The sequence below is a fragment of the Olea europaea genome, chromosome 2, assembly GCF_002742605.1.
Source record: "Olea europaea var. sylvestris chromosome 2, O_europaea_v1, whole genome shotgun sequence".
NCBI classification, from domain to species: domain Eukaryota; kingdom Viridiplantae; phylum Streptophyta; class Magnoliopsida; order Lamiales; family Oleaceae; genus Olea; species Olea europaea.
In genome coordinates, this window is record NC_036238.1 from 20,278,009 (window position 1) to 20,302,696 (window position 24,688).

At 27.7% G+C, this 24,688-nt stretch overlaps 1 long non-coding RNA gene across 1 annotated transcript; it reads right to left on the minus strand.

Moving 5' to 3' along the window:
• Positions 1–1,695: 1,695 nt before the first annotated feature.
• LOC111365837 lies at positions 1,696–24,328 on the minus strand. Its single transcript, XR_002697503.1, has 2 exons — positions 23,925–24,328; positions 1,696–2,441 (listed from the first exon to the last, which is right to left on the minus strand). It is a non-coding gene; the product is annotated as an uncharacterized LOC111365837 (long non-coding RNA).
• Positions 24,329–24,688: the final 360 nt, after the last annotated feature.

A 24,688-nucleotide genomic window follows, 5' to 3' on the forward strand; every position in this document is an offset into this window, starting at 1 on the left:
CCCACCCCACGCGTTACACGGATGTGATTTGAAGCTTCCTTGACATTTACTGGTGTTCCACTAGTCTGGTGGGCTAATAGTAGAGATGCCCTGTGGGTCCGTCGGGTCGATCAATGCAACATAATCTTTACTTTTAGACAACTCGTTTAAAGTCGATCCTTACGTAAAGATACATGGATCAAGAACAATAGTTTCGAACGGATAAATCTACCATAAGGATGGTCTCAAGTCGTATTGAATTAGGATCAGGCCGAACAATTTGACACCTCAAATACTTACTTTGCCAATAGTCGGGTTTCATGATCTTAGAGTTTTCCAATTAAAAGCTTTAGATTCTCTCTAATAAGATCTCATTTTGAAACGTACTTCTATTTATCGACAATATCTTCCATTTTCGTCCAAGCAGGATCCGAAGTATCAACCGTATTGGAGACTAACAGGGCGAACTGCTACTTTTTGGATACGATATATCCATCCTAGTCACCATGAGCGTTGTCGGCTCTTTGCCACCTAAGGCTGTAGTATGTTCCAAGGGTTGGGTTGTTCGCCAATTGCGACTGCACTATTCATTCTAGTTTCTATAGCCTTTCTAATTCCCTAATATTCTTGTAGAATTTATAGCTGGACAATTAAATAATCGAGTTTCATTTCAAAAAGCAATGAAAAATAGATTTATTTCACTATTGGAACAGAAAAAAATATACCACAATTTTGAACTATAAAATTGATTATAAAAAATGATTTATTTGCTTTGAAATAAAAATTTCAATCCAATTGAAAATAATGTATATTTGAAAGCTTCGTAGAATCTTCTCGTGGATGGGAGAACAGAGTTGACAAGGCTTCATGGAACATGCTACGAAAGTGGGGGGGTTTTGTTAGTAATCCTTAATTGATGAATCCTCTAGAAAAGCGACAATTTGATGAACTTTCATAGAATTGAGACACAACCACAAAGGTTAATTTCATAAAGTTGATTAACAATTTCGTCTTTGACCTCCAAAAAGAAAAAATATTTTTTAATATGAACAGTAGAATTTTTCTACCGAATGTTTCGGGTGAACTTCTTGTTTTCAAGGAACCCCGTCCCGATTAATATACTTATTTTTTATTATTTTATATAGGTATAAAACAGTGTAATGTAATTTTCATCATTCTTCTCAAAGTTCTAAAATAATTTATTAACTATAATATAGTTAACCTAATTTGTATAATTAATAGTATATAATTAAATTAACATTTAAACTTAAATTGAAAAAATTGTAACGGGGATTGGGAGTTTAGTCCCCATCCGACCTCTAATAAAAGAGAACGGGTGGGGACGGAAAACATGATTCTCGCAACATTGTTGTTCTTAATATAACCTCAAACTAATGAGATATGCTTGTCCTTGTTTCTAATGCCGCATATCTTTTTACTAGATATTTATATATAAAATTATGATATCTGCTAAGAAACCCGTCCAAGCCCAAGAAGTCAAGATCACTAGTTATGACTTTTATTTATTGCACTTATTAGAAAAACGATCAGTAATTATTTCCAGAAATAATACAGTGTAAAAACAAATATGAATCAAAGTGGATCAAGAAAATGATTCTTTTGAAAGACTGTGATTCAAAGGAGGATAGCCCTAGAAGCACTAATTGCTCCGATACCAGATTTGTAAGGATATACCCATTTGTTTTCGTGCTCGTATGAGAAATAACCAATCAATCACGCACAAAAGCAGTAAAAACACAAACCATTGTTCACCCAGTTCCGTGAAAAAGCCTAATCTAGGGAGCTAATAGACTAACATGTTCACTATGTGCAAAATAACCTTCCAAGAGACAGAGATTACACTGAGACCAAAATTAGACACTAGATCTTATCCTTGAACCAAAAGGATCTTACAAATCACACCTTAATCACCAATAAACCAAGAACCCTACTGCCAAACCAAAATATACACATCACAAGCCTTACAGTCGGCCAAAATTAATATAGCAAGATGTATTTCACAGGGTTCTTTCAGATCGATTAAGATCTAATGTGAAATCATAAGAAACAGAAACCAAAAATAGAAGAAGAATCAAGGTCTCTAGAAGAACCCCAAAACTTGGAAAACCAAGACTGCATCCCATCCTTTGAAATGACCCCTCAAATGCCAAACCAATTGTATCATATTAGTTCTCAACCAGTGATCAAAAAATGGACGACCAGGATAACGTTTGAAGAAGCACAACTCGAGTGAAGCACCAACAGCCAATTGGGGGTTGCCACTTGGGCCTTCCACATCCAAATGATGTTTTTGCCCTTACTAAAGTATTGATTTGAGAAACACGTTTTTTACAATCTTCACCTTGGTTCTCAAATTATCTACTGTCTCTAGTATGCTAGATTGCACATAAAACGGACTTGGCCCTATATCATTGCCCAAAGTACTTGCAAGAGAAATCAACCTGTATCAATATGAAGAATAAATTAACATGATCAAAACTTATTAACAGGTAAAATTAATGTGCCCATCAAATGGGTATTCATCAGTGTGAATTTTCTTAAGATTCACTTCACAAGTAGATATATTTTCTCCTATGAAGTGATATTTCACCTCAATATGTTTGAGCTCTCATAATACACGGGATTCTTACTCAATAATAAAGCACTTTGGCTATCAGTAATAATTATTGGGATCTCTAGTAAGAAATTTAACTCAGTTAAGATTCCTTTCAGCTACATGTACTCTTTTATAGATTCAGTGATGGCTATATGTTCTGCCTCAATGCTACATAGGGTAGTAACTGAGATTTCCAGGTAATATAGTTTCCCCACAATGTAAAGAAGAAGACAATAGTAGACTTCCTATGATCTTTCTCTCCAGCGAAGTCTACATATCCTACACAAGTTAGAATTTCAAACCTCTTTTCAAATGTCAAACCAGTGGTTAAAGTTCTAGCAATGTATCTTAGTAACCCTTTTAAGGCTGTACAATGCGGCTTTCCAAAATTTGACATAAACATACTTAAAAAAAACTAATGGTATAAGCTAGGGGCAACATACATATTATATTTTCTTAATAAAATGTCATATTCTTCAAATGGTAAATTTATATTTTTTAATTGAGATATAATATTTTTTATTTCTTCTAACATTCTTTCTAATAAATTATCCAATTCTTCAATTATATATCCTGACATTTATCAAAATAATCATCATGCAATTGTCCCTGTGATTCTTTTAAGATCTTAAAAAGATTCATTCTAAATTTAGCAAAAGTTTAATAGTTTTACCTTAGGTTTGATGTAGTCTGTATTCTTAGAATCGAGTGACTTTCGAGCTCTGAATTTGTAAATTACTTCCTTCAACGGCCTCCTGCCTTTACGGAATTGTTACTATTTCAGCCACTTGCTCTCACTGTATCAACTTCTAAATGATAAAATTCTAGACTTCTATTAAAAAAAACTCTCTTTTTGCTAAAATAAGAAGGAAACTTTCTATTAGATCCTTCAAGAATTTACGGAAAAAAGATTTAGAAACTCATATTGATATTAAAATATTGAAATTTTATTTCTATCTAGATTGATTCAAAACTTCTATTTGATATGAAGGGATTTTCAGAAAAACTGATTTTTCAAACTGAGAATGGCCTATTGCTTACAACTCGAGAATTTAAGAAAGGATGAGATGCCTTTCTCCTATGGTAATGTCTTTATTTATACAAGTTTATGAGACTCTATTACATTATTGATTACATCAGCAAAGGCACTTTTGCCTCTCTATTTTCTTCCTTGGACCTACATCTTCACATGTTGGTTCAACTTTTCTATTTAAAGAGCATCTTTTTCTATTATTGTTCTTTATCTTCAATGTCTTCACGTGTAGTATTATTATCTTTCATACACCTTTTTCAAAATGTGTTTTGTCTTCTTCTTTCATTTCTTCACATGCAGCTAGGGCATTCCTTTAACTGGCAGGATTCTTTTATAGTGGTAGGACATCTTGAAAATTGATGTATATCAAATCTTGTAATATAGTCTTTTAAAATTTTTGATTTTGCATATCCTCCATTGGATATCAACATCCAATTTTCATATTGGCACAGGCACGAGAATTTTTTATCAAACAAATTTTTGGCAATGTTGTAGATGACTTTTATTCCAAGTGCTCTTCTATGTCTGATCCATGATTTTGTCGCTGTTGGGACTTTTATATTATTCTCCGTATCATCAATTTGGAAATTAGCTACAACATATCCAATTGAGATTCTGTGTTCAATTGGATAGTAAACAACTCCATCATATTCTGGACTGATTGAATAGAATTTTAAAAATATCTTCATTCCCTTGGCAAATCAGAATACTTCCTTGATGAATATGTCATCCAACTTTGAAATTTCAATAAAATCTTTTCCTCGATAAATCAAATCCATGAATCCATAGTCTGTCATGATTTTTATAAATGAATGGTCACCACCTTCCATGGCTGTTATTCTGGAGTAAACATTATTTCCCGGAGAAATGAAATATAAATCACTTATTTTTCTTTCATAAGCGATTTTGACTATTTCGATATATTTTTCTTCGTTTGGATTTAAAGGGATTTTATTTTCTTGGTTTATAATGATGATTATTTTAGTATCTCTTTTATCTCCATGTATCATAACTTTCTTGGTTGATGATACGAAAATAGAATCTCCTTTATTATCAGTTGGTATGTTGTCGCGTCTGGGTCCACTGCTGCTTCCAGCTGTCCCTGTTTGGTATTGGTTTAAAAAACTCATTTCTGAGCTCTTTGATATATCTATTTCAAACAGTATATTTTTTAGTTGTGCTGCAATAGCATCAACTTGATTTTTGAGTTCTATGACATATTTATGATGCTCAGTAGTAATATTCAACAATATTTTCATATTTGAGTTGAACATCTCTGAGATTTGGGTTGCTCCAAAACTTATAACTTCAAATTCTTTTTTAAGAAAATTTGTCATTTCTTATATATGTATAATAGATTGGTATAACTCCATGGCCTTGGCTTTATCCATCAGCAAATTTTATGTTTCTGCTAAGAAAATCTGTAAGAAAATTATTTACTCCTCTAATATGAATTATATCAAAATTATAATATGCTAAATAAGTTTGTCATCTATGAAACCTTTTGTATTGTGGTTCTGAGGGTAACTTATTCCTAACTAATCATACAACTTGAGAATTATCAGTTTCAACAATAAATTTCTTGGATAATAAAAACAATGAGAACTTTTTTATTCCTCTAATAATTGCTAGTAATTCTTTTTTATGAGTAGTATAATTTATTTCTGTTTGGTTAAATGTTCAACTTGAGTATCTACAAATTTCATTAAGATCTGTTTTTAATATTGCTGCCCAATATTTATTTGAGGCATCAGTATTAACAATCAAATTATCTTTTTTCATCTGATAATCTTAATTTTGGTAAATTTTTGCATTTTTCTTTTAATGATTTAACTATTTCTGTATATTCTTCATTCCATTCCTTAGTATTTATTTTTCTAAGTAAAACTTGAATTTTATGTCTTTTATTAGACAGATTTTCAATAAAAATCTTTCTGCATAATTTAAACATCCTAAAAAATTTTGAATTTGTTCTTTGAATTCTAATTTATTTGAAAAACATTCTATCTTTTTGAATATATGAATATGTAATTTTATTCCTTTTTTATCTATTGAGAATCCAAGAAAATCTATCTCTTGTTTTTCTATTATAGATTTCTTTTTAGATAGTACAATTTCTTTTTTTTTTTAACATTCGTTAATATATTGGATTAAATGATTTCTATACTCTTTTTTACTATTAGAACATATTAATATATCATCAATATAAACTATTAAAATTTCATTAAACCTTTTGAATATATTATCCATCTTTTTTTGATATATTTGTGGTGCATTTTTCAAACCAAATGACATAACTAACCATTCATATTTTTCTTGATGTGTGCTAAATGCAGTAAATTGTATATTATCTTCTTCCATTTTTACTTGTCAAAATCCTAATTTAGAATCAAATTTAGAATAATATTGTTTTCCTCTTACAAGATTTATTAGTACTTCTTTATTTGGTAGAAAGTAACCATCAAATCTAGTATATTTATTTAATTCTTTATAATTTATAATCATTCTAGCTTTTCCTCTAATTTGTTCAGAGTGTTTCATAACCATAAAGGTTGGACTACTATGAGATCTATTACTAAGTCTAATAAATTTTTGTTCTAACAATTCTTTTATCTGATTTTTAAATTCTTGTGTATCTTCTATAGTATACATCATTGATCTTACTCTTATTATAACATTTTCTGTTAATTCTATTTTGACTTTTGGGTGATGTGTTTTCCAAAATAATAATAAATTTTCTCCATAAACATTTTCTAATTGTTCAATGATTTTTTCTATATTTATTTCAATTCCTATCTTTAGAACCTTTTTGTATAATATTCTTTTATTTTTTATTTCATTATTAATAATTGATTTTTTCTCCCATTTATCACCACGCTGGGCTGACTGAACTCTATAAGATTTATATTCTTTAGGAATCTTTAATAAGTGAACTCTATAAGATTTATATTCTTTAGGAATCTTTAATAAGTGTCCATAAGGTATTTGTAGCATTATCATATAATTATTTTGTTTATAATATTGAAATTGTTGTATAAAGTCATTTCCTAATAATATATCAAATTCTAACTTATTATAGTTATATACTTTATTTATTGTAACTTGTTTACTTTCAAAAATTATATTAACTTTATCAGCACTATTAATTATTTGAGTGCTTTTTCTTGTAATTTCAGTTATTTTTATATTACTATTATTATTCTATGATTTTATTAAAAAAACTTTTAAAAATTGTTATATCACTTCCTGTATCTATTAAAGCACTGGTTGTTATATTTATTTCTACAATAGTAATTTGTATATACACAGCTAATGAAAAATTTATCTGATTATTCATCTAATTCTTTTTAAATAGTGTAGTTTCCCATTATGAAAATATATAATCATTTTCTTTTTATATTATAATCTTCTAATCCATTTAGAAAACTCATTCCTAAAAGTATATGAGAGTTTATATCCATACTTCTATTTATATAACATGGTACTAAAAGATTTATTCATCATATTTTTATTTGTACCTTAACTTCCAAATCTTTAATATGTATTTGTCCATCAAAATTTACATACTTATATGGTTCAATTTTATGAGTTACTAATCATTTATTTCTATTTGAAGGTATATGACATTCACTAGCTTATGTATCTATTAATATATTTAGTACATTTATATGTTCTCTTCCATTATATTATTCCCCTTCTATTTTCATATTTCCAGCATTTCTATATAATTTTATTTCTTTTATTTTGTTGATTTCTTCTAACTAGTTTTTATTAGGTATTTTAAAACTTTTTAATCTTTTAATTAATTTTCTATTCTTAAATGTTATGTTATTTGAACATTCTCCTTCATTTAATTCTGTTATTTCAGGTTTATTTTTTGCTATGTTAAATTCATATTCTTTTTGAATTAAATTTATTTGTTTATTTGATTCTATTATTTTACTAATATCTTTACATTCTTTATGAACTTTAATATATGGTTTATTAGAATAAATATTCCCATAATTAGAATTGGTAAATGCGTATAAAACTCTATATTCTATAGTCGTAATTTGATCACTTGATTGCATAATATCTCTATGAAACTTAAAATGTAGTCCTAAAATTTCATTGAAATTTCTATCTTTTAATGATACACAATGTTTTGGATAACATGTAAACATGATTTTTTGATATGCTAAATTTTCTTCTATTGTTCCTAAATGACTATCTTTTAAATTTATTATTCGTCCATCATGTAAAGTTATAGTTAAGGGTGAATCTATCCCTTCTCTAAATAGTAATTTAAACATTATTTGTATTCATGCTAAATAAACATATTGGATCTTTTCACTTTTTTTTTTTACTAATCTTTATTAATAGTTCATCAACTGTATTTTTTGTTAAAAGATTTAATTTACGTTGTCCATAAATTGTTCTTACATCTATGATTTTTTTCTATTTTGTGATATTCATTTATTGATATTCTTTCTCTTTTCCAAACTTTATCAAAGACTTCTCATTTTCCTATTTTTAAGTCTAACGATAATTTTTGCAATTTTCTAAACTTGTTATTATCAAAAGTGACTTTTAATCCATATATTTCTATTCCTTCATATTCTTGTATATTTATATTATGACTTTCTATTTCTTCAATCTCTTTATTCAGATCCCGATTCATCATCTTCTGTTTCACTTATATATACTTCTTGATCATAATATTCTTCAATATCTGATATTTCACTTAATTCGTCTTTTATTTCTAAGTATTTTTTTTGTAATATTCTAACTTTCTTTTTATCACAATCAGGACTTATATAATCTATTTCTTCACAATTCCAACATTTACATTGACTTTTATTTTTCTTTATATTATTCTGTTGATTATATGGATTATTTTTTCTTTTGTAATACCTTCTCCTATGTTTTATATATTTTTTATTAAAATTTCTAAATTTTTTAAACTTTCTTTTATTAATTTTTTTTCAGGATTACACCCCCATTGCACAAGAGTTTCCATATCTTCACAACACATTTTAGTTAATTTTCTTGATTTTTTTCATTAATTGTCTTTGTTGACATATATATGCAAGTCTTTCAAATAAAATTTTTATTTTTGAATTTAAAGTTCTAGGTATTACAGTATTATCTCTAACATATTTTTCAAATTCTATTTTAAAATATATTCTCCATGAACCTGGTAACTTATTATAATACATGTCTTGATATACTTCTTGGTTTTCATTACTATAAAATTGAACATAATAATAGTTTCTAAATTCACAAGTATAATATTTAATTTTACACATATCACATATTATTAAATTTATTAATTTTATTCTAGCACTATCTTTTTCTCTTATTGATTCTTTTTTAGCATTTCTTATCCAATTTTCTCCTAGAAATTCATCTGAAATATATTCTACTAATTTTTCTATACCTTGTCTATCTGATTTGATTACTTCTATTTGTATATTTCTTTTTATTAATGTTTTTGTATCATTGCTTATTCCTTCCCACAAGTTTCTAACATCTCTTTCAAAGGATGCTATTAAGAAATCTATTCTTCTTTCAGTATTTTCCCATATGTCATCTTTATTATATAAAAATAATAATATCACTGAATATGCCCAAGTCAATAAGGTTTTTTTTAGTATCAATTTTACAAATTAAATCTAGTTTTGTTCCTTCATGATAAATTGGTTTATCATAATTATCATTTAGTTCAAATCTATCTTTATATTTATTTCCTTTAGATGGTTGTATATCTCTTACTTTATTATACAATTGTCCATATGATTTATTAGATATAGATGCATAACTTTCATCTGTATCATGTATTTCCTGTTTAGAGGTACCTGCTGAATCAGGCTCTCCTCCAATATTCATTAAAACTTAGTATTCACTTATATCAGTTAAACTTAATTGAATAAAATTTTTTATTAATAAATCTAACTCTTCATTCATTTTTATCTTCTTTTTCTTCTATTTTTAATTTTCCTAATGATTTTTCTCTATTTCATTTATTTTCTATGAAAAATATCAATTTTACACCCAAATTCCTACTTTGAGTGTTTGATTGCTATTTTTTTCCATGGAAAACATTTTCCAACTTTTGAAAATATGCCTAATTTTCCTTGTTTTTAAGGAAAACATTTTCCTTGGATAGAGGTGATTTTTATTTTCCACAAAAGATGGAAAATAATTTTCTTTTCTAGGTAATATTTTCCATACTAATCAAACATACACTAAATTCTTCTTCTTCTTCTAATATCTTTGGTAATATATTTTTTCTAAATTCATCATCCATACTTCCCGTTTCTATCACTATATTTTCTTTTTCTATATGTTTCTTTTCTATTTTTATTCCTTCTGGTATTAACATTATATTTCTTATTTCTTCTTATATTTTATTCATTTTTAAAAGTAATTTATTCAATGTTTGATGTGTATTATCAATTATACTCATATTTTTCTTTATAATATAAATTATTTTCTTCATCTTCTTATATATTAATAATTTTTTCATATATATAAATATCTTTTATTTTTTCTATTATTAATTTTTCTAATATTTGTTCCTTTATTTCTTTAGGAAGTTCTTTAATTATTATCAAAGTCATTATTTTTAATTTATTATGAATAGGTTTTAAAAATATATTGCTACATTTTTCTTCTTTTAAACACCAATAATTATCTATTTTTCTTGCTCTGATACCATTTAATGGGGTTACTTAGAGCGAACAAAAATCAAATAAAAATATTAATCAAAAAAATCAAATAAAAATTATCAAATTTCAACCAATATTTAATTATAAGGACTAAAATAAAAAAATTCTATATTATAATGCTTTGCTATGTAATATTCCAATGGAGGGCATATTTGATATGTGAATTGTTTAAGGGTCATTTTGGAAAAGTAACCCTTTTGAAAAGGTTATTTCCATATATTTCCCTAAGCTAGATCAGGTCTTCTTGTGATCATTGAGAATATTACATTCCCTATAGCATTAACATATGAAATGTTTTTCATCTCTCTCATCTCATTTTTAGTTTTTTGTGACTAGGCATTGGAGAGATTTGTATTGGCAGCTAGGGGTACGTTAACAAACTTGGTCTTTTTCATACCAAACTTGGTTATAACCTTATTCAGTTAAGATTCCTGTGATATTGTCAATTCATTCTCAAGCCTATATTTCTTTATGAACATCCCTAAAATTTTCTTAGCATTGCCGAAGCCTTTCATATCAAACTTAGGCTTCAAAAAGTTCTTAAATCTTATTATTTTAGCTAACTAGAACTTGTTAGAAGCATATTATCAACATAAAAAAGAAGATATACTTCTCATCCAGTCTTAGCATTGCTAAAATATAGGCAATGATCATAGTTGCTCCTCTTGACCCCAATTTTTAGCACACGTGTCAACTTTATATATGGCTTTGGGCTTTGTTCGAGTCCATACAGGGATTTTTGTAATTTGCACACAAAGTCCTATTTCACCTTCACCTCAAAACCTTGAGATTGACACATGTAAATATCCTCATCCAATTCACCATATTAGAATGTAGTTTTGATATCTAATTCCCAATTGAAGGGAATTAAATTGAACAACTAAAGCAAGAATCATTCTTATGGTTTTGTATGTTATAACAAGAGAGAATATTTCATTGTAATCCTCTCCATTTTGAGTAAAGCCTTTGACTACCGGCCTGGCTTTATACTTTAAGGGGTCTGATGTGTTATTTTCTTTCTTTAACTTGTAAATCTACTTATTCCTATCGAATCTGCCTAAATTCAATTCGATCTGTTAAAAATAATTATTTGATTCGATCCAACCCGATAATCCAATAAAAAATTTATTTTTAAATTCATATTCAATTTGCTATGTTATCGGATATCCGATCCGAAATTGAAAATATTGAAAATATAAAAATTCCTTATTGGTCAACTTCTAGGCCAAGAATTAAAAAGCCCAAATATATTTTTACCCCTTTTTTGACCCCACCTATTTATAGATTGTAAATTTTTGATGTGGGATGTGGGAAGTCACGAATAATGAAATGAACTCCAACCGTTGGTTCCTTTAGTTGTTCAATTTACAATAAAATAAATTAGTTATTATTTTTATCTTATTTTAATTAATAAAAAAATTAAATCTCTTCAAATATTTCAATTAATAATATTATATTATTATTATCCAATATTTTCTATTATTTGAAATTTATGAGTAAAGTATAATACAAGTTTCAAAATAGAGAAAAGTAAGTGTAATAAATTATGTAATAATATATGAAATATATTATATCATTATAATAAATTGGATCAGGTTATTATCGAATCAGGTTGACCTATATTCATATTTGCTTCATTTAGTCAACATATTATCGAATTCGGATCTTCATTGGGTTATCGGAGTAAGACCGTAAATCCATCTCTCATTAATGTCATCGTATTCGGATCAAAATTCAATTTATTAACAACCCTACTTACAATGTACAATTCTATGGTTATTCGACTTCTTCACCAGCTTCCTAGTTTTACTTTCACCTAGGAATTTCATTTCTTCCCTCATTGCAATTTTCTAGTTTGCAGCATTATGGCAGTTTATAACTTCCTCAAAAGAAGAAGGTTCTGCATTCACTCTCATGCTTCACCAAAAGTTAAGGCAAAATCAATTAGATTGTGAATTTCATACCTAGGTTGAGGCTTCACTTGCCTCCTTTCCCTATCTCTCACAAATTGGTAGTCTTGATTAATGGTTTCAATGTTAGGATTGTTTGGAGTAGTTTCATTCTCAAATTTAGTTTCTATGTTAGGGGAACTACCTTCACCTTCATCAAGCTCCCCAACACTCTCTATGGTTTCTTGTGCAGTACGTTCACTATCCACATGTGGTGAGTTAATGAACCAAGCTAACTGAACCTCATTTGTAGGAATGTTTCTTTCCTTTGGTTCAACAAGTTTTTCAGTCTTATTTTCTAAATATAGCATTTCAGATTCATTGAACACAACATTCTTACTACTGATAAATTTTATAACTTTGCCATCTAAGAGCCAAAGTTTGTAACCCTTTACACCTCCAGGATACCCTAGCAAAACACACTTTGTTGCCCTAGGATCTAGTTTTCCTTCAATTTTGTGTACATTTGCAGCACATCCAAACACTCTATTCTATGACATGTCAGGTGGTTTTCTAGTCCAGAGTTCTTGAGGTATTTTAAAGCCAACACAATTGCTAGGGGACCTACTTGTGAGGTATGCAACAGTATAAACAGCCTCAGCCCAAAATCCTTTTACCAGTCCTGAGCTCATAAGAAGGCATCTGACTTTTTTCATAAGTGTTCTGTTCATTCTTTTAACAATCCCATTTTTTTGGGATGTGTTTCTAACACTCCTATGTTTAACTATCTTTTTTTGTTTGCAGAAGTTCTCAAATTCGAAATTGTAGGAACTCCAGCCCATTATTAATCCTTAATGTTTTCAATTTCTTATCCAATTGATTCTCAATTATTTTAAGCCAAGTTCTAAATTTTTGAAAAACTTCAGTTTTGGCCCTCAAAGAGTAAACCCAGACTTTCTTGGAATAGTCATCAATGATGGACAGAAAGTATATGTCCCTCCCAAAGGTGGGATGACTTTCTGGTCCCCACAGGTTGAATGAATGTAATCCAACGGTCTGTTAGTGGTATGAGACTATATTAAAACTCGAGAAATACATGAAATTGACCCAAATAAGAGAGGAATTTTTCAAAATGACATTTGATTTTTATAAACATTTTGAATTACCTAAAACACCCTTTAACAAATATTAAAAAACAACTCTTTATCTAATATAAATCTTCTATTTAAGTCCTTAAAAAAATCTAACAAGTAATTTTTCTAAAAATTTGTGAGAATTATTAATGAATAATTATAAAATAGAAAAACTCAAATATAAGAAAGGACCATATAATATAAAAAAGTTTGTTAAAAATAAAAAAGAAATTAAGTTTGAAAAAGAAATTGATAAGATAGAACAATTATATGCATCACAAGAAATATTAAAATGTTTCAAAGAAAACTTATTAGAAAATTTTGCTAAAGGAATTGTAAGATCAATAATAATAAAAGATATACAAGATATAATAGATAAATTGGAAAAAAGAAAGAAAAATATCTCAAAATATGATACACCTTTTAGAACAGACATAGATATGATAACAGATATTGATATTATAAATTCCCAGACATTACTAGATTTTGAAGAATTACTTTAAAATTTATGAAAAAGATAATAAAAAATAGATTACCACGCAAACAAAAAATTAGTTTTTATCTTAAGACTTTATATACACCTAATAAGAGTTTTTGAAATATTAAAATTTTAGATTTTTAGTTTTTAGATTATTAGATTTTTGTTCACTCTTAGTAGTAACCGTCCTTTGGTCTCAGAGCCATAGAAATCATGGAAATCTTAAAAATAAATAATTATTATCAATGTATTGAAGAAAAAGAATGTTATATATTTTACAACCCCGTCCCTAATAAATTAAAAATAATAACATTATATATAATTAGGAATTTACCTAGAGAAATAAAGGAATAAATATTACATAAATTAATTGTAGGATTTATCAAAGATAGACGAACATATGAAATAATTTGCGAAATATTTGAAAATGAATTGTATCAAAGAGAAATATATGAATCATCATAAAAATATAATGGAAAAAACTAAAAGTATTTTAGAAAAAAAGTTAAGGAGAATAAGATTTAATAAATAATAAAATTTTAGATAAATTATTAATACCTAAAGATATAACTAAAATTCAAGAAAAACAAATATTAAAATTAAAACAAGAAAGGTATAAAGAAAAAGCAAGGTATTATGAAAAATTAAAAGAGCTAACAATCCTGAAGTTATAAAACAAAAATATAATAAAATGATAAAGAGTGTAAAAATGCTGAGTGTATAGTATTTTATTATTGTCAATCAAAAAATAGATAAAATATCAATCAGTGAACATATGGAAGAATTAAAACATTTGATAAGAACATTAATTAATGATGTACAAGAAATTAAGAATGAAATAACAAAAGCTAGAAATGATATAAATATATTAAAACTTGAAGTCAGAAAATTGAAAGAAAATGAAGAAAAAAATAATAGAGTAGATAAAAAATTTATTAGAAAAAGAAATAATCAGAATAGGGAAAAAAACATATTGAAAGGAAAAATATAATAATAGAAACAGGAAGCATGGATGATGAGTTTAGAAAAAATATATTACCTAAAATAATAGAAAAAGAGGAATTTAAAGAAAAAATATTAGGTAAACAAAAAATTGAAGAAAATCAAGACAAAGAAGATGAATGAAGAATTAGATCTACTTATAGATAATTTTGATCATTTAAGTTTAGAAAGTATAGATGATGAATACCAAATCTTAATGAATACTGGAGAAGGACCTAATCCCGTAGGAATCTCTAAACAAGAATCAACAGATCTTAGATGAAAACTATGCTCCGATGTATAATAAACCATATAGGCAATTTTATGATAAAATAAAAGATAAACAACCGTCCAAAGGAAATAAATATAGTAACAGATTTGAATTAAATAATAATTATGATAAACCTGTTAACCATGGAAGAACAAAATTAGACTTAGATTGCAAAATAGATACTAAGAAAGCCTTAAAAACTTGGACACTCAATGATATTATTCTTTTTATATAATAAAAAGATGATACATGAAAAAATACTGAAAGGAGAATAGATTTTTTAATTGCATCTTTTGAAGGAAATATAAGAAATTGGTGGGAAGGAATTAGTAGTGATACAGAATCATTAATTAAAAAAATGTACAAACAGAAATAATAAAATCAGATAAACTAGAAATATAAAGATTGGTAGAACACATTGCAGATGAATTCTTAGGGAAAAATTGGCTAAGAAATTATGAAGAAGAAGCAATACGGAAAAAAGATAATGCAAGAATGAAGCTAATTAATTTAATAATTTGTGATATGTGTAAAATTAAGGAATATATTTGTGAATTCAAGGATTACTATTATACTCAATTTTATAGTAATGAGAATCAAGAAGTATATCAAGATATGTATTATAATAAATTACCAGGTTCATGGAAAATATATTTTAAAATAGAATTTAAAAAATATATTAAAAAAATATAGAAATACCTAGAACACTAGGATCAAGAATAAAATTCTTGTTTGAAAGACTTGCATATATATGTCAACAAAGACAATTATTGAAAAAAATCAGGAAAATTAACTAGAATATGTTGTGAAGATATGGAAAAACCTACAAAATGGGGATGTAGTTCTGAAAAAAAAATATAAAAACAGGAAGTTTAAAAAATGTAGAAACTTTAAGAAAAAATTTATGAAACCTAAAAGGAAATATTATAAAAGGAAAATTAATATACAGAAAAATAAACCTTATAAAAAAAGATAAAAAATAATGTAAGTGTTGAAATTGTAGAGAAATAGGTCATATAAGTCCTGATTGCACAAAGAAAAAAGTGAGAATATTACAAAATGATTATTTTGAAATAGAAAGCGAATTAAGTGAAATATCTGATATTGAAAATTATAATAATCAAGAAATATTTATAAGTGAAGTAGATTCAGAAGATTATGAATCAGAATCTGAAAAGAGAAATTGAAGAAATAGAAAATAATAACATAGAAATCCAAGAATATGAGAGAATATAAGGTTATAGATTAAAAGTAACTTTTGATAATAATAAATTTAAGAAAATACAAAAGTTATCATTAAATTTGAAAATAGGAAAATGGAAAATTCTAGATAGAATATGGAGAAGAGAAAGAATAGCAATAAATGAATACCATAAGATTGAAAAAACTATAGATGTTAAGACAACTCAGGGAACACATAAAATAAATCTTTTAACAAAAAGTATAGTATCAGAATTATTATCAAAAATAAGTAAAAAAAATAGTGAAAAGATCCAATATGTTTATTTAGTAGGAATACAAATAATGTTTAAATCCTTATTTAGAGAAGGAATAAATTCACCATTAACTGTAAGTTTACATGATGGAAGAATTATAAATCTTGAAGATGGTCATTTAAAAACTATAGAAAGAAATTTAGCATATCAAAAGTTAATATTTACTTGTTACCCAAAATATTGTGTCTCATTAAAAGATAAAAACTTTAATGAAGTTTTAGGATTACATTTCAAATTACATAGAAATGATATAATGGAACCAGGAGATCAAATTATGACTATGGAATATAGGAAATTATACACATTTACTAATTCTAATTATGGGAATATTTATTCTAATAAGCCATATATAGAAATTCATAAGTAATGTAAGGATATTAGTAAAATAGTGGAACCAAACAAACAAATAAATCTTATCCCAGAAGAATATGAATTTAATATAACTAAAAATAAACCTGAAATAACAGAGTTAAGAGAAGAAGAAGATTATAAAATAACATTTCATAACGGAATGTTGATAAAGAAATCAAAAGGTCTTAGATTACCTAATAAAAAGGAATATATAGGAGAAACTAGTGGTATAAAAGAAATAAAACCTCATAGAAACATTGAAAACATGAAAATAGAAGGAAAACATTTCAACGGTAGAAGGTATATAAAAGGACCAAATATATTGATAGATACAGGAGCTGGTGAATGTCATATGGCTGCAAATAAAAATGAAGGATTAATAACTTACAAGATAGAACCATATGAATACAAAAATTTTGATGGACAACTATATATTACAGAATTAAAGGTAAATGTACCAATAAAAATAGGTGGAATTGATCTTTTAGTACCATGTTATTTGCATGAAAGTATGGATATTGAACCTAATATATTATTAGAAATGAGTTTCTTAAATGGATTAAAAGATTATTGTATAAAAAGAGAAGGATTATATTTAACTCATACAGGACAAACTACATTATGTAAAATATGAAGTGGATGAATAATCAAATAAACTTTCCATTGGCAATATATATACAAGTTACTATAGTAGAAACAAACATAACAACTTGTATCTTAATTAATACAGGAAGTAATATAACAATTTTTAAAAATTTCTTAATAAAATCATGAAATAAAAATAGTAAAATAAAAATAACAGGAGTGAGTTGAGAAATAGGTCAAATAATTGATAGTGCTGAAAAAGTTAATATAATACTTGGTAGTAAACAAATTATAATAAATAAAGTATATAATTATAATAAATTAGAATGTGATATATTATTAGGAAATGATTTTATCCAACAATTTCAATATTACAAACAAAATAATTACATGATAATGTTACAAACACCTTGTGCACATCCATTAAAAATACCAAGAGAATTTAGACCCTACAGAGTTCAACCAGCCCAGCGTGGTGATAAATGGGAAAAACGACCAATAGTACAAGATGAACTAAAAAATAAAAAACTATCATATAAAAAGATCCTAAAAATAGAAATAGAGATAAGTATGCAAAAAATCATAGAACAATTAGAAAAAATTTATGAAGAAAACCCATTATTATTTTGGAAACCATATCATCCTAGAGCTAAAATAGAATTAACAGAGAATATTATAATAAGATTTAGACCAATGATGTATACCTTACAAGATATGCAAGAATTTAAAATTCAAATAAAAGAACTATTAGAACAAAAGTTAATTAGACCTAGTAATGGACTTCATAGTAGTCCAGATTTTATAGTTATGAAACATTCTGAGCAGGTTAGAGGAAAAGCTAGAATAGTAATAAACTATAAAGAATTAAATAAATATACTAAATTTGATGGTTACTTTTTACCAAATAAAGAAGTCCTAATAAACCTTGCAAAAGGAAAACAATATTATTCCAAATTTGATTGTAAATTAGGATTTTGACAAATAAAAATGAAAGAAGATAAGTATACAATATACAGCTTTTAGTACACCTCAAGAAAAATATGAATGGTTAGTTATGCCATTTGGTTTAAAAAATGCACCACAAATATTTCAAACAAAAATGGATAATATATTCAAAAAGTATAGTGATTTTCTTATTTTTTATATTGATGATATACTAATATGCTCTAATAATAAAAAAGAGCATAGGAATCATTTATTACAATTCATATATGAATGCCAAAAGGAAGGGATTGTACTTTCTAAAAAGAAATCTATAATAGAGAAACAAGAAATAGATTTTCTAGGATTATCAATACATAGAAAGGAAATAAAATTACAAACTCATATATCTAAAAAGATAGAAAGCTTTCCAGATGAATTAAAATCCAAAGAACAAATATAAAAATTTTTAGGATGTTTAAACTATGCTGAACGATTTATTGAAAATCTCTCAAAAAAAGACACAAGATACCAATTCTACTTAGGAAAACAAATACTAAAGGTTGAAATAAAGAACATATTGAAATTGTTAAATTATTAAAAGAAGAATGTAAAAATTTACCAAAATTAAGATTATCAGATGAAAAAGATAATCTAATTGTCAATACTGATGCCTCGGATAAATATTGGACAGCTATATTAAAAACAGATTTAAATGAAATATGTAGATATTCAAGTGGAACTTTTAACCACGCAAAAATAAATTATACTACTCATGAAAAAAAATTATTAGCAATTATTAGAGGAATAAAAAAGTTTTCATTATTTCTTTTATCTAAAAAATTTGTTGTTGAAACTGATAATTCTCAAATTGCAGGACTTATTAGAAATAAGTTACCTACGGAACCTTAATATAGAAGGTTACACAGATGGCAATCATATTTATCATTCTACAATTTTGATATTGTTCATATTAAAGGAATAAATAATTATCTTGCAGATTTTTTGAGCAGGAATATCGAATTCGGAGATGGATAATATCAAAAATTCATTAATAGACGTCAACAGAAGAATGAAATTCCTCATGGAAGAATCTGAAGATATGAAAATTGGAATTGAGCAGTTAGAGGAAATGGCAGAATCTATCCAACAAAATGTCAAATTGTTGGTGAAAATCTCTAATTCTCATTCCAAATATAACAAAGAATTGAATGACAGAATTGTTGATATTACTTCACAATTCGAGTCATTAGATACCAAACAGCAAATACAGGTACACAACCAGGAAGCAGCAGTGGATCCAGCAATATCAAACGAGACATAGCAAGTCCCCGAAATGTGACTATAAAAAATGGTGATGAACATACAAAAGTTATAAGAATCAAAACTGATGAAGATGATGATACCCCTTTATCATCAAAAGAAGAAGAATATAGATCATTTGCCAAAATTGTTTATGAATTGGAAGAAAATGAATCTTATTTTATTGTATCGGGAGATCATGTTTATCCCAGATTAATAATTACCAAAAATGCAGACCCTTTCATGGTCAAAATGAAAGCAGATTATGGATTTCTGGATTTGATCTATCCAGGAAAAGATTTAAAAAAATATTGAAAAATTTGATTATATATTCAGGGCAGAAGTTTCAAAATTTGCCCAAAGGAGGTCGATTTATATCAAATTTTATTCAATAAATCCCGAAATTGATGGAAGGATTTATCCTGCTGAACATATTATCACAATTGGATATATTGGCCGAGATTTTCAGGTTGAAGTTGGCCGAAATAATAAACCATTGCCTAAAATCAATAATTCATGGATTAAATCCCGGAGAGTTTTGGAGATGAAAGTTCTTTACAACATAGCAAAGAACTTATATGATAAAAAATTCAGATGCTTGTGCCAATATGAAAGATGGACACTCCTTACAAATAATAGAAAAGAAAAATCTACCATTTTGAAAGAATATATCCAGAAATTTGATAAATTAGTGAAAGTCCAACAACAATCCAAGAATCATGTAGCTTGAGGGAGTGCCCCACATGCAGACAAGATTAAAAGATTGATTCTTCAAGATAAAAGATGAATGGAGATAGATAAAAGAGGACATACCACTACCAAAGCATCTAGCCAACTGCATATGGAGCCAAAGATGGAAAGGCAATAATAGAGATAAAGATGCCCCTTTGATGGAAAGGCAAAGAATGCGTGTGAAAATGTAGACCCCAGGAGGAAAAGAATAGAGAGGCATGTGAGTCTTTTTTCAAAATTCTGATGTATGCAATGATGTAATAGATCATTAATAGTGAGTTTGAGTCATGTATAAATAGAGGTCTTTAGCGAAAGAATGGATCATCTCGAGTTAGAAACCATTCTCTTTCCTTAAGCTTTCTTCAAAACCAGTTTTTCTGAAAACCCCTTATATTCAATAGAAATCTTGTATAAATCATTATAGAAATAAAATCTCAATCTTTTGATATCAGAAAAATATGAATTTCTAAACTTCTTATCGCATAGATTCTTGATAGATTGAAAAAGATAATCTCTTTTTTACTTTAACAAAGAGAGAATTTTCTTTATTTAAGATCTTTACTCTTAATTCTAAGAAAAGATACAGTGAGGGCAGAAGCTGAAATAGCAGAATTCCCATTGAGGCAAAAGGTCGTTTGAGGGAGTAGTTTGCAGATTCAGAACTTGAAGGTCACTCGATTCTAAGAATACAGATTTAAGATCAAAAGTAAGGTAAAATTATTGTCTTTGTTAAATTTAGAAAGAATTCTTCTGATATCTTGAAAGAATCGTATGGATTATTACTTTTCGTGTTTGCAAAAAACTTATCTAACATGTTATTATTATTCATAAAGCTTGCAAGGAATTATCTGAATAATGCCTGGTTATACAATTAAAGAATTAGATAATCTGTTAGAAAAACTATTAAGAAAAATAAGAAATATTTTTGCTCAACTAGAGACTATGGATATTTCATCTAAGAAATATGATAATCTTAGTAAATTACATGACAATTATATTACAGATTATGCTAATTTATTATATCAAAGGATGGAACTATATATTAGAACTCGAAATGAAAGAAATAGAGGAATTGTAGAACTATTCCAATAAATTAAGGATATCTTGTGCAAAATATGACAAATCATTTCATTGAGGGTATTATACACATTTTACCAAAAATAAATAGTGGTAAGTCATTTAAAAAATTCCCCCATTAAAACTCACCTTATGGGACTTACCTCATACACAGGTCTCACAAAACTAAAGAGGCTCTATTATATCTTTCCCTAGTAACTTTTGATTACTTAGATATGTTAGGCCCTTATTGACAATGTGTCCCAATATATTGTGTCAAAAGTTCAGAACTATTTTCAGTTACAGTCAAAGGACCATTATCTTGAATGGTTATGGTTTCTCCCACAAGATAATGCAGACCATTCTTCTTAGGCCTTTTCAAAACAAGTGATCCCTTTTCACATTTAGCATGTGATTATCAAATTTAAGCCCCCGTTTGATTTTTATTAAATTAAATTACATTACATTCCATTTTTCTCTCTCCTATTTTCAACCACACAATTTTTTATAAAATAATATTACACGTAAATCAAAAACTTTTCCTTCTTTTTCTACTACTTATTTTTCTAAAAAATACTATTCCCCCCATTTTCATTTTCAGGTAATGGACATCTTACAGGAGCTAAATGTGTACCCATCATTTTCAAGAATTCCTAATGAAATGAGGTTTCTTCTTAAATTTGGGATATGCCTAACGTTCTTCATTTGTCTCACAATACCATGATGCATTTTAATAGCAATGTCACCAACTCCCCGTACTGTTTAGGAATTGTGATCTCCCATATACACTTTCCTGGGTTCAATTGGTTTGTAATTGTAAAACCAAGACCTGTTAGAACTCATGTCAAATGTGCATTTTGAGTCTAAGATCCAATCCTTGTTACTATCATTACTGGACACAATCATGACAATAAGACCATCCAGATGACAAACAGCAACATTGTTTAGGTCAATAGTACTTTGTTCTTTATGTTTTATTTTCAACTCAAAACAGTCTTTCCTAAAGTGTCCTTGTTTTTTTTATTGCTCATATCCTCGTATTTAGGTCTGCCTTTGGATTTAGATTTAAATCTTCTATTCTGGAAATTATTTTCTTTCTTTTTTGTTCTTCCTCTCACAAACAAGCTCTCTTCTCGAGTTAGATTTATTTTCTTTCTTGACCTCTAATTCTTAAGCTCTGAAATGCATTGGTTACCGTTGTCATAGTTAGAGCATCTCGAGTATTTTATAGCATTTCTTATATCCCTATAAACTTCAAGCAATGAGTTAAACAATATCACTGCTAGATCCTCATCGAATTTCTTATCATTATATGCAAGACTCTTAACCAAAGTACTAAAAGTCACTCAAATTTGCTTCCAAGTTTTTCCTAGTTGAAATTTTAAAACTGAACAATTTCTCTAGTAAGTAGATTTTCTTTGGTAATGTCTTAGTCAAGAACAATGCATCAAGTGCAGTCCACACGACTCTAGGGGTTTTAGCATCTTCAACTTGTCTCGCAATGTTGTCAGATAAATGCAAGAAAATTGAACTATAAGCAATTCCATTCATCTCTAAAATCACATTGCGTTTAGCTTTTAATTCAGCATAAAAAGTTCTAGGATCATCCAAAATGCCCTTATTTTTTGCTTCCATGTCGAGTAATTCCCCTTTCCATCGAATTGAGATATCAACCTTAGAACCCATTACAGGTTTTGTAAAAGGATGGTGATTACTTATGGACATAAGCGATTCTTTAATAATTGATCACTTAAGTGCAGAAAGTTTTGAAATTTTTTTTTTTTTTTTTTTTTTTTATAATAAAAGGTAAACTGACAAAGGAATGACAATACAATATCAACTAGAGAATGCAATTATCACAGCAAAGCCAACAAATGACTAACCTCAAGATCACATAATACAATATATTGAGATTATCAACTTAAAACAAGTTTCAATACCATCTCATACAGATATCATATACAAGAATGAAATTGTTCTTAAAATTTATCAATTAGTATCACCCAATCTTGAGAACAACTAACGCATGCTTTTCAGTAATTATGAGTAAAGGCAGAATTAGAACAATTTCACCCACTGTATGGTTGACTAATCAAAATTCAAGTACGCAGACATCTTTCAAGAAACTCGTTCAGGCCCAAGATGCCAAGATCACCAATTATAGCTTTTAGCCATTGTACTTGTCAAAAAAAATCAGTAATTAATTCCAAAAATAATATTCAGTGTAAAAATAGATATGAATCACAGTGGATCAAGAAAATGATTCTTTTAAAAGACTGTGACTTGTATGAACCAGATTTGTAAGGATTTATCCCTTTGTTTTCATGCTCGTATGAGAAATAATCAATCCATCACACACAAAAGCAGTAAAAACACAAACGATTATTTACCCAGATCAGTGAAAACCCCTAATCTGAGGGACTCAGAGACTAGCCTCTTCACCATGTGCAAAAATAACCTTCCAAGATATAGAGAGAATACACTAAAACCATAATCGGACACCAGATCTAATATTTGATCCAAAAGGATCTCACAAATCACACCTTAATCACCGGTAAACAAAGTACCTTACTGCCTAACCAACACATCACGGGCCTTACAATCGACCAAAAATACTGTAGCAAGATGTATTTCACAAGGTTCTTTCAAATCGACTAAGATCTCATGTGAGATCACAAGAAACAGAAATCAAAATAGAAGAAGAAAGTTATCACGAAGAACCAGAGAGAGATCTCAAGAAGAACCCATAAGTTGAAAAACCAAGACTGAAGCCTGTCCTTTGGAATGACCCATCAAATACCAAACCAATTGTATTATATTAGTTCTCAACCATTGATAAAAAAATGGACGGTTAGGATAATGTTTGAAGAAGCACAAGTCGAGTGAAGCACCAACAGCCAATTGGGGGTTGCCACTTGGGCCTTCCACATCCAAATGACGTTTTTGACCTTACTAAAGTGTTGATTTTGAGAAACACGTTTTTTACATATGATTCTTATTCCTTCCTCCAAAAGAATGTGGCAATTTTATAAATAGGAACAAAAGAAGGTAAGGGTTCTACTACAAAGAGTGGTGGGCTATTGGTGAAATTAACGAGGGAAAAATTGAGGTTTTGTGAGAGAGAGTATTCAACGGTGTTAAATAGTTGTTAATG